Here is a 12,572-nt window from a genome sequence, read left to right as displayed (position 1 = left end):
CTGATCATAACCTCATCGAGCGCACTTGGGTCTGATCAGAAATGCTTTTAAACGCAATTGGGTCTGATCAGGGACCATTTCGAGCGCATTTTTTTTCCATTTTTTTTTGTTTTTTTAATGAGAGATGTTGGCTCTGCCAGGAGGCAGCCATAAAGCAGCGTTCTGATCAGAGACTTATCTAAAGTCCGATAGCTTTGGTCAGAAAACAGGAGTCCAGCTGATAACAGAGGCCGGTCCCCTTCAGAAGAAACTTTGATCAACTGGAGACCACGATGTTTCTTATGGAAAGCTGTCTAAACTCATCCATTGAGTCAGAAATATACACTAAAAGGTACACTAAATAAAATTTGTTCTCAACAGTTGGGTTTCGTTTTCTTTAGCAATTCTTTTATAATTGATTTTTCCTTAGATGAATTAAATACTGTAAACATCAGTTTTTTTGAAATGAACATATTATAGCCAAATTAGAAGATTTTTGCATAAGTAATATCTTTCTCTGATCAGACTATTTCGAGCGCACTTGGGTCTGATCAGAGGCAATTTCGAGCGCAATTGGGTTTGATCATAGGCGGATCGAGCGCAATTGGGTCTGATCATAAACTCTTCGAGCGCACTTGGGTCTGATCAGAGGTAATTTCGAGCGCAATTGGGTCTGATCATAGGCGACTTCGAGCGCAATTGGGTCTGATCAGAGGCAACTTCGAGCGCACTTGAGTCTGATCAGAGGTCTAATATTTTTATTCAAATTCATCGCAAATCTTTTATTTTATAGCTAATTTTGCAGTAAAATCTCAACCAACGTGTGTGTAAGTTTTGTGTGTGCGTTTATGGGGTAACCGGTTTGTCTGTGTCTGTTTGGCTGTGTCTGTCTGTGTCTGTGTGTGTGCGTGTGTGAGTGTGTGTTGTGGGTGGGGGTCAAGCGATGGGGTTAGGGTTGAGAAGAAGGCTGATGTGAGGGGAGTTCAAAGCGATAGGGGGAGGAGAGTGGACAATTTAAGTGTTGTGGTTAAAGGACGGGAGGGCTGACGATGGCGATTTTGAGTGTTTTTGATCAGAGTGGTCAACTGGGGAGATGGTCTCGACTGAGTCTGATCAGAGGCTACTTGGGTCTGAAATTGGGCCTGATCATAGTCTGATTAAGGTCTGGGCAATGGTCTGAATTTGAATCTTGACCATGGTCTGGAGATGGTCTTATCAGAACTCCTTCGGTCTGGAAAGTCTGATCAGAGATAATTTCGGTCTGGAAAGTCTGATCAGAGATAATTTCGGTCTGGAAAGTCTGATCAGAGATAATTTTGGTCTGGAAAGTCTGATCAGAAGCAAATTTGGGTCTGGACCTCAACCTGGGGAGGCATTCATCAAATAACAGACTAACTCTTTTTGAGTGATCTATTGAAATGGTCCCAAATGGCCAAAACCTAGAACTCCTTACATTAATTTTTGCAAACAGTTGCCTCATTTGTTTAGACAACGAAGATTAAAAATAGCCAGGCACTAAAACTTTGAGACTACTCATACTTAGTCAATTAGTTTAAAACTGCATCAAAGTTTTACGCGAAAAAACACGTAACTAATGATAAAATTGGTTTTCAATTTGCTTTTTTCGATATTTTTTGCCTTACTTAGTGGCCCTTCGTAGCTTTATTTTTGCCCTATTTATTATAAAACTTTTGCCCTATTTAATTACCCGCGCGCAGTTCGAGAATCTCACTTTTGAGTCCTTCTTTATCAAGTGCTAACTAGATGAGCCTCATTTTCACTTTTCGATTCGATTAAAAATAGAACATCAATCCTGGATCCCCCAAATCCCTTTCACACCATGGAAAACTGGGGCCCAAGCACCCTCATCTTAGGCCACTAAATTCACAGACCAGCTAAAGTTTACGTTCTTAGTAAATGTTATAATTTGGTTCAGAGAAAATTTCTAGAGCAATTAGAGCTCATATTTGAGGGTGAATGCGTCCTAGACTGAACTCGAATTGCGGAAAACTTTCTAAGTCATCATGAAGCAAATTTTGACGCTTGAATTTTCAGATTGAGATACTTATTTTACTTTATTTTGTACCAAGTAGGCACTAAAAAAACAATAATTCAATACTTTATTCCAACAAAAATTTTCTTACAGGATTAAAGCACAATTTGTTAAAGAACCCCAAGGTAACAAATAATGAGGCGCAATAAGCCGAAGGTGATACAATTTAGCAATACAATCTATCATTATTTGACAAAAACCTGCTAAGCTTCCGGCACGAAGTCTGCTAAATTCTCGGCCCTAAACCTGCTAATTTTCCAGCCCTAACTAAATTGCCCTAAGCAGAAACTGTGTTAGAAATGAGCATATCACGTCAAAATCTGATAAGAACTGCTAACAGATTTTGATATGAATCAAAATCTGAGATTAGGAATACTTGTCTAGAAGTAAATAAGAACTGCTATTAGAATTCATTCCACTTGTGTAACTTCCGAAGATCACATTAAAGAATTTTAAAATTTTAGTATTCAAATATTGAGATGGGATTCGATGAACTTTTATCCTTCAGGTGTCGATATAAATTAGAACAAAACTTTCAGTACCACTAATGACATGCAAGCGCCCTAGTGCCAGTTCACTAAATCCCTTGGGCTGCTAAGATTTCTAATATAGCATGTACTTAGTAGCTTAATTTTCTGGTTTAAATGTCGATTTTGGACGAATTTGCAAAGCGAGCAAAAAAATACTTTTCTCAAATCGTGCCTGGGTTTCGAAGAAGATTTCCAGAAGGCTGACATAAGGCAACTAAAGATTTTTCAGAGAATTATAACCTTTGAGAGAAAATGGCTAACATTTTTCAATAACATTGGGTTAAGTGTGAAATCAATTAAGGAAACATTAAAAAAAAACGTGCATAATAACTTCTGGCAAAAAAAGTTAGAGCGCAAACTCAGTCTTTTGGCTGCTTTTCATTGCCTGAAAAGTTGAGATTTGCTGGTGAGAATATACTCAGAACATAAAACATAATCGTCCACCTAAGCATAGGTACAAAGTCAGGAGGGGTACTAGGATTTTTGTTCTGCTTTTTTAGAAATCATAAAAGAAAGAACAAGTAAAGCTTTTGGAAAAACCTAGCGTGATTGAAATTGGCCAAATTACGCTGCTCAAAAGAATTCCCTTAGATATCATATTGTTCAGAGCCGCAATTTGTATAAGACAGCTGAGCCTAGTGGTACCAATTTGCTACGTTTAATTTTCTCCTGTTTTGTTAACAGTTGAGAAATTATTTAAAAAATTTTTTTTCTGCAACTGTGACCGTGAATAACTAAATTAAATAACGAACACGCATGGATAAATTCAGATTGGTCCTCTGAAAAATATATGATGAAACAATGTCTTATTCAAGGTCACACGCCAAAAAAACTCCTAACGCTACAACACTTAGAAGTTGCGTGTGTAACCTTATTCAAATTTGTTACTGTTTTTTTAGCAAAAGCTCGAAAACAACTTATTTCAATTTTACATAAATGGAAGATTTACAAATTGAGAAATTGTAGAAAATTATTCACAAAAATGTAATGAAAAACTTTGTTAGCAAATTTAGATATTATAGAATTCAAAGCGACGCTGAAGGATTCATGTTTCAAGCTTATTGGGGCAATTTTCCGGGCGTCATTAAATTCTCATAACTAATTAAATATGCATTTAAATTTTTTTGGATTGTAAAGATAAATGAGGACAGCGATGTTTTATGTAATTAACCAGTTTTCTTTAATTTCCTTTAATTTTAGAACCCTGGGACTGTACTGGAGTGTGTTGCGTAACATCTTAACAGCTGTACAAAGGTTTATAAGAAAAAACAAAGTTGGGTCTGAATGTTTTAGTGCGTGTTGGAACTCATTGGTCATTATTCCAAAAATCAATCATCATACCTCATATCAGATTCTATCAGAAATCATCAGATTCCAACTCAATGTTCAAACAATTTTGTTTTCAATTAATTGGAAGAAACAAAAAAAAACTCAAAAAATGGAAAAGTTGGCGCCATTTGATTTAAAATTCACTGCTGCTAATTTGCTTCTTCTTCACTAGTTGATCAGTGTATGGACCAAGTCTTTTCATAAACTAGTGAAGAAGAAATAAATGTAAAATTCCCTGAAGAATTCAAAAACTACGAAAAGATCAATAAAAGGTTACAACGTTATAAAGGCTGAAGCTGCAATCTATTGAAGCAACTTTTTCATGTTTGCATCAAACAAATTCCCTTTTCGGTCAACCAAAGATTTTCGGTTGCTTTTTTCAAATGAATCAGTGTTTTCAAAAACATATTTGTCAGTTGTTTGCCTATTCCATTATTGATGTCCCTGTTTAAAATGGCTCATGAAAATTACCCAATAAGTCCTTAATAGCCTATGCTCGTTCAAAGATTCGGCGAGTTCAAGTGCTTATCAGAAATTGTTAGAAAAAACGCGTTCAGAGCAAATTGCGATATGATTAAGACTCAAGTTTTGAAAAAAACGGGCAAGGAGAAGGAGAAGAAGTTCATAATCCCGAATTTGATTGATTCATGTTTGCAAAAGGTCCTATCTTTAAAAAAGCTCATGATGAAGACTTTAAAACAACTTTCTCAGTATGAGTTAGACTGTCAATTATTTGTGTAAGTTGTTGTCCGCTCTTTTAATGATATAAAAAAGTGCTCCCTGGAAATTTAGAACTTTTTGATGTTTAAAAACTGTTTGAAAAGACTGTAATTGCATCTAAAAGCCTCCTGAAAACTGTAGTTCTGAAAGCATAAATTTGTAAATTTTCTTTTAAAACATTCTTTTGTTTTGGTACAAAGGTTCTAATTTATAATTGGTTCTTTTTTTGGCACGTTGCCTCATCTAATTTAGCAGCGGCAACACGCTGGCGTTGGTCTTCCTCCAATTCTTTAAGTGCTATCTGCTCCATTTGTATTTCAAGCTCCTTTTATCTCGTGGTTCCTTTTTTCTCAATCTCTTCGTGTTTTCATTTAGCAAGGCACATGGCAGCTTGTTCTTGTTTCTCGGCCTCTTCGCGTTTTAGTTTTGCCATGAGGACGTTTATGTATACGCTGGCTAGACATTGATGATGCTGTTCGACGTGAACTCATCTTGGACTGCCCTTGAGGATTAACGCCCTCGCATACGATGTGTCGGTCAGCAACTGAGTCAATATAGCTTCTTGCCGCATGCAGGAATTTATCGTTGTTCTTAGTTACATCATCCAACCATTGCTGAAGGACAGGGTAAATTGAATCTGGGTTTTCCGCGCTACTGGCCAAGTCAAATAGTTCTGCATTCTTTTGCACCAGTTTTCTGAAAACATCCTTCAACTTAAAAACCAAGCGTACAACTTTAACCCTCCTGTCTTGACGATCGATGGCATCTGTGATCTCCCTATGGATGTTACACAACTCAGACGCCAGATTAAATCTTGCATTAAAGAACTTTTTCAATTTCACTTGCTGTTCGGCCATGATCTTAAAATGGCTGATTTCTCAAATTAAAGTAAATTTGAAACAATCACACGGGCTGAGGGTTATACCAAACCCATCTGACGAAGACCTGATAATCAAGCCACCGAAGAGCAGTTAAGAAGTTACCGAGTAATAATTTACTCGGCGAAAGTAGGTAACGAAAATCAAAGAGCATCTAACGTGCTTTTACGCAACGTGAGACTCAACAGAAAGACAGGCAAGCCGCGAAAGAGGGCCGGGTGAATAAAGCGCGACGAAACGGGAGACGAAACGGACGGGGCGTGAAGGACGGGTGAACGGCGCACAACGAAACGGGAAACGGAACGGGCGAAAACGCGGGTAGGAAACGGGCGACGCAACGAACGGGACGGAAACAAGGAAAGAGTGACGCACGAAGACAAGGGATACGAGACGGACGGGATAGAAATGTTGGGCGACGGGCTCACGACGCGACGGGAAAACAGACAGTTAGAACGGAAGCGTTGAGCGAGTAGAGCGCAACGAAACGGAAAGACGGAAAAAACGTGCGGGAGACGATTAAGCGGCGAGCGGGGGTCGCTAAGTACTATGCTAGCAGACCACAGCAACAAACTCAACCAAACAAACTAGTCGTAACTCGAGATCAAACTTAAGTCACACCCTAGGAAAGAGGAGACATGTTACTGAAAGAGACAAACTAGCACAGGCATTTATGGGGCTTAATGTATACAAATAACAAACTAAATTACGCAAAAGTGTTAGTACACTAAGTGAATGAAAGAGCACGAAAATTACTAGTTGTAACTCCAGGAAAAACTTAAGTCACAGCGTAGCAAAATTCAAACCTAAACAACCGATCAGCATACGAACAATATTAAACAAACTACAGTAAAAGTTAAATAATGTGTAGCGTTTTGTAGTCTATGAAAGCTGCAAAAGTGAAGAAACAATCTAGCCGTAAGTCCAGAACAAACTTAAGTCACACCCTAGAAGGCAAAAACCAACAACAACTAACGATAATAAAGTTACATGCAAACATACAGTGGTGAAAATCATTATACTACAACAGGGGTGCTAGTAAATTAGTAAGTTGGAAGGCCAAGAAACCAACTAGCCGTAATTCTAGAACAAACTTAAGAAACACCCTAGAAAGCAACACGACCAAAGCAACCAACTAGCATACTAGCTTAATCAACATACTGCAACAAAACACAACATAATTCATTGCATATGACAACATACTTTATCGAAATCCGGAAAAGTAAACGGAGAAACGAAAAGCAAAGTTTTGCGAGAGCGACGTTATTGAAAAAAAACGGAGCACGGACAATCGACTAGTGAAAGGACAAAAAGAACCCGTACGAAACCTTAAACGAACGACGAAACAAATTCTGGGAATTCAATAATTTTTTTTTGTAGGCCGGAGGTTGTGAATTTTTTCACAGACTCTCTGTGTGTACTGAGTTTCACTCAATTGACGAGCCTTCTAGTTGAAATATAAAAATTTTGACAAATTTGTCAACATTTTATGCCTGTGTCCAACATTTTTCAAGTTTTGGTCAATTTTTTGCAAATTCTTTATTACGGAACGGTAATCCAGTAAACTGGACGGTTTTAAGCTCAATAATACGATTTATCATTATTCGGTATTGATTTTCTTAAGTTTTTAGAATTGCATCAAAATTGACCAAAAATTTTCAAATTGAACAATTAAGCATAATGTTTTCTCAATTTTTTCTATATCAGAGGTAATTTTTCGATATCCGAACCGACTTGATCAGTTTTTACAAAGTTTCGACAACTCGACACAAAATTTTCAAAATCGATGTTTTTTTCGTCTTAAAAATTACGTTTTGTACGATTAATGTTGACCGATGAAACCCAAGTTTAACTCTTCGCTATGCGTTTGCCAATCCAAAACTTGTAAGGGGTGGTTGGACCTGCCGTCTAAATTTAAACTTTAATCAATTTGCTGCAAAGTAATTGTAAAATTTTGGTTTTGTCTTACAGTTTTGTCGCCTGTCTCAGAAACTGTTGATCAAGCAGTGTGTGTCAAGAAGAAAATCGGCTCAGCCTCTGCATCTTGGCGGGAGCTTCTCATTTGCAATAGCAGCTGTTTCTTGCATAGTTGTTTTGTGGTTCCTCATATCTCAAAATTGCCATTTTGGCCGTCAAACTTGATCGCATAATCGTCTATAAGATTCATAACTCCTTTGGGGGGCCTTCAAAATGCCAGTGTTGTGAAATACCTCTGTTGTGACATCAAAGTGACTCGGTCAGGATTACCGTTCATTCTGTCCAGTTTGCTAATGAAGGCAACTTGCTTTCCATTTGCCCCTGTCGATCTGTCTTTTTACAGTCATTTTCCGACACTGGACTCCTGCAACTCCGTACTGCAAGAATGTCGCTCCAGTTCAGTTGTGAAACCAACACAGTATGGTGAAATCAACGCAGTGAAGCTGAAAGGTGGCTCATTAAGGAGCGGCACCAAAATGAAGCTGACAAAATCAGACTTTCGAAATTTAAATTCAAATGATATAAAGCAACGTATTATCGGCAAGTATCATACAAAGCCACGGATTTGTATTGGTGATAGCAACAAGTGAGAGTTTAGACGGCAAGATTTTTGATGCTCTTTTACTGGTTTTTTGTCTGATGTTCTTGACATCAGAATCGGTTCATAATCGATCAACAATCGTCTAAAGAACCTAAAAATATTAAGCCGAAAACCACCATAATCCGTACATATCGTGGTTATATTTACTTAAAATTGGGTTCTACGAACTGTTTCCGAACATTAAACGTAATTTGGACGCAATTCTATACGCAATTTAAAAACTCGATTCTGATTGGCCAATAAAAATGACGGATTTTGAAAATTTCTCGCTTACATCTATTTAGTTACTAACATAAGTTTTCTTTTAAAAAATTTTTTTGTTTTGGTACATTGATTCTAGGCAGGTCAAGTGGATGAAACAAGTGTAACTTAGGATAACGATGGCTTTAGTTTTAATAAAAATTACCATACGTGACATAAAAAGTCAAATTTTATAATTTCGCTCAAAAATGTTCACAAATTCTGTTGTTTTTTTAAAAAAAAAATAACTGAGTTAGGGATTTGCTCAATTTAACCCATACTGTTTTCATTATATCATTTATCCATAACGATTGTAAAACAATGAGAATTTTCATTTAGGGTCAACGGTTAAATTTGATGATTAAAATCGTTTTTTTTTTTAAAAAAAAACAGTTTTTTTAATGCCTCCCATTTTTGGGCCCTTATATAGATCTTTTCCAATACGATGTTCGCTGTTCACTCATTGTGCTTGGTTTCTTGCTTTTGTATTTGTTTTGAATCATAGCCTATCTTCGATTCCATTTAAAAAAGTGTCAATTAAAAACAGCCCCGGTTTCATTACTTGACTGCACAGAAAAATTGCAATCATATTTTCTTGTGGCCTTAGACAATACAAAAGCTCATGGAAAATTAATTTAAAAAGCTCAGTTGTTCAAATGAGATCATATCCTGCCGGTTTGTCGGGTGAGGCCTATGGTACAAAAACAAAGTGTATTTTGCAGACTTTAGCTCTGCGACAGTTTTGCTTGTGTGCGGTTCAGAATGTGGCTCATTTGATGTGGCAGAACGTGGTTAGTCTCTGTTGCGGAATTGATGAGTATATGGTGCTGACTTTTGCTCGACCGTAAGTACTTGAAGCGTTCGTGCTGATCGTTAACAATTCCTCGCCTGTATTTGTTTGAACGACCGTACCCCTGTATGATTTGAAACTGGTCTGCGTCATAAACGGGCTAGGACAAGCGAAAAACTCGACCTGGATTTTTACAAGCTTAGGAGGCACTTATTAAATTTTGTTTTAAAAACTGTTTAGTTTCTTTTTGATAGAATAATTTCTAGCTGTTAATTGTCATCTATTCATATAAACAATTTTTAATTAATAGGAGTTAGGCCTCCTAACTCCTTTGTAAAATTCTTGAGATCGGTTCTGGGTAGCTTTTTGGGGGAATGTCCCCAATGTAAAATTGTTGATGCTCTTTTCTCAATATTTAATTGCAAATTAACAAGAGATTTGTTTCACAACTGTTGCAATTTCAGGAGTCTTCAATTGGGCCTGTCTGCTCCCATCTTTATTGAAGATCTGTTTTAAACCAAGCCTGCGGATAAAAAGATGCAAGGGCGTAATAAAAAATAATTGAGGCCCGTACTTATGAAAAGACAATACTCGACAGTTTGATTTTTACTGTCCAGAAAAAAATTGATTCTACTTTAATATTGTTTTCCACTTGGGCCCTCACACTAAATAACGTTCAGGTAAATTTTACCCTAAGAAACACTTTAACTTAACTGAAGCATGTACGTAGTTTTGTCTGACCTAAAGTTACCTCAAATCAACTTTATCTGTAAATTACCTGGAAAATCAAAAGGCACAACCTTAACATGTCTTAGCTTCACTTGGAAAACAAACCTGAACCCTTCAAATGCAGCTAAGGTAAAAGTAAATAAACTTACCTGAAAAACTTGCAAAATTAACTTTAAAGATTAAAGTAAATATACCCATAAAAAAACCTGAAATTAACCTCAAAAAATATTAATTTTAACCTGAACTTTTAAGTTAAATCATAATAGTTAAGGTTATTTTACCTTAAAAACTAGGGTGAAAATACCAGGTAAGTTACGCCTGTTCAGCTATAAGTTGGGTGGTGAGTTCTTAATTTTTCAGATTAATTTCAGGTAGAACTAACGAATTTAAGGTAAATTTAGCGTGCGTTAACGTGAAGTTACGTTGTGTTAAGGTAATTAAAATAGTATTTCAGCTGTTGTGACTTCAAAACGCAAGTTTTGATCTCTTAGATGAAGTGATGAATTTTTGTGAAGTGTTTGTCAAATTATCTGATTGCATGTAGCACTTTTAATGTTTGTTATTGACATTTAAAGCCGAGTTACTCGAAATCGAGTAAAATTATAGTAATTTTCCCCCAAATTTTACCTTAACTGTGATGTACCGTAACATCCTTCAAGTACATTTGCCTAAAAATTTTTAATTTCGCAAGCTTATTCTTTTGCCCTCAAGTTGGGCTCGACAAATGACAATTTCCTTGTCTTTATAGTGATCAGATGTTCAATTCGATAGTTCTGCAGATAATGTCAAAATTTTGCTCACTTTTAAATCTTAGCATTGTGCAGAGAGTACAATTCATAAAAAAATCAAGAACAGTGCTTCATCTATGGACTTTTTGCAGTCATCATTATTGAAGTTAATAAAAAAATCTGTAAAAAATGGAAGAACAAACTAAAACGGTCACTTTCCAAAAAACTTGAACCTTCTTTTTGTCAGTAAAAAAAGTCTCCTCTAAAAGTCTTCTATTTCTCGATGTAGGTGATTTGATATATGTCTGCCTTTTCTTAGTTCTTAGTAGTTCATCAGTCTTTACCAACTGTATTCAGTCTGATTTGAGTCTAGATACGGCCAAAATGGTCAACTTCCAGGAAACTTGAAACTTCTCTCTCTGTGAAAAAAAGTCTTCTATAAAAGTTGTCTGTTTCTCGAGATGTAGGTGATATGAGATTTGTCTGCTTTTTCTTAGTTCATCGATCAACAATCGTCTGAAGAACCTAAATATATTAAGCCGAAAACCACCACATTCCGTACATATCGTGGTTATATTTACTTAAAATTAGGTTATACGATCTGTTTCTTAACATTATACGTAATTTGGACGCAATTCTATATGCAATTTAAATACTCGATTCTGATTGGCCAATAAAAATGACGCATTGTGGTATATTTCTCGCTTACATCTATTTAGTTACTAACATAAGTTTTCTTTAAAAAAAGTTTTTTGTTTTGGTACATTGGTTCTACGGAAACTTGCGATTATTTCAAATAAATAATTTTAAAAATAGGTCTTTTTGATTGGGTCAAGGAGCTGTCCAAATCAAACCAAACTCGCTGTGGAGTGTCCCATGTGTACTTAGACTGTTAAACAAAAAGAATTTTTGCTATAGCTTGTCTCTGGTAAAAGTTAGCTTTTCATACGGAAATTTGCGATTATTTCGAATAATTAATTTTGAAAAATAATATTCTTCTTTGGGTGATTTAGTACTCAATTCTCCTATATTTGTGTTTGTGACTCCGCCGTAGCTGGTACCCGGCCCGGTTGAGAGAAGGAGGAGGGGAACACACCCAAAACATACTGGAAAATCTCAAAAAGTTGTTCGTTAGTTCAACTGTAGATTTTTTCCGACAGTATTTAACCTATTTAAGCTCTCGAAACGTCCTATGATCAGACAAACTTACTAAACATAAAACGGGCCATATATGGTCCAAAAAAGTCCATAAAATTTCCCTTTTATGATCTTGCTATGGTTAGTAGCATATATGGTCCGTTTTATGGAAAATAGGTTTTTCTACGAGAGAATTTTTTTCCTACTATGCAAATATATGAATGAAAGAGAGGACCCTGCCATATATGATCCGTATATAAAACAGGCCATATATGAAAACTTACTAGCCATAAAACGGACCATACATGTAAACTTACTAACCATAAAACGGACCATATATGGAAACTTACTAACCATAAAACGGACCATTTTTGGAAACTTACTAACCATAAAACGGATCATATATGGCAGGGCCCTCTCTTTCAATCGTATATTAGCATAGTAGGAAAATAATGCTCTCGTAGAAAAATTTATTATCCATAAAACAGACCATATATGGAAACTTACTAACCATAGCAAGATCATAAAACGGAAATTTGTATGGACTTTTATGGACCATATATGGTCCGTTTTATGGTAAGTAAGTTTGGTCAACCCGGGTAATCAACGTTTTTCAATATAATAGGTGAAACGATTCATTTTTTTATTTCAAGTACTAGAATAAACTTGTATGATGTACACCATCATCAAAATCGCCCATTGAGAGCAAATTTATCAAATCAGTTGTTGTGGTTTAATCCATAAATATATAGCAGACTACGCTTTGTTCAAAAACTCAAAAAACCCAGCAGGAACCCACTTACTGGTTTTATCTTCCGAATGGCTATATCGTTATAAAAAGATATTTGAAACTCGTTCGCAACAATTTGCATTTTTGTCATTTG

General features: G+C 36.1%; 1 protein-coding gene across 3 annotated transcripts in view; it reads right to left on the bottom strand.

Moving 5' to 3' along the window:
• LOC142351537 (sialin-like) overlaps positions 1–12,572 on the bottom strand; it is a 438,741-nt gene that overhangs the window by 425,084 nt on the left and 1,085 nt on the right. The window lies entirely within an intron of this gene.

This window comes from Convolutriloba macropyga, chromosome 13, assembly GCF_964194025.1.
Source record: "Convolutriloba macropyga chromosome 13, txConMacr16.3, whole genome shotgun sequence".
In the NCBI taxonomy this organism is placed as follows: Eukaryota; Metazoa; Xenacoelomorpha; order Acoela; family Convolutidae; genus Convolutriloba; species Convolutriloba macropyga.
This window is presented reverse-complemented; position numbering and strand designations above follow the sequence as displayed.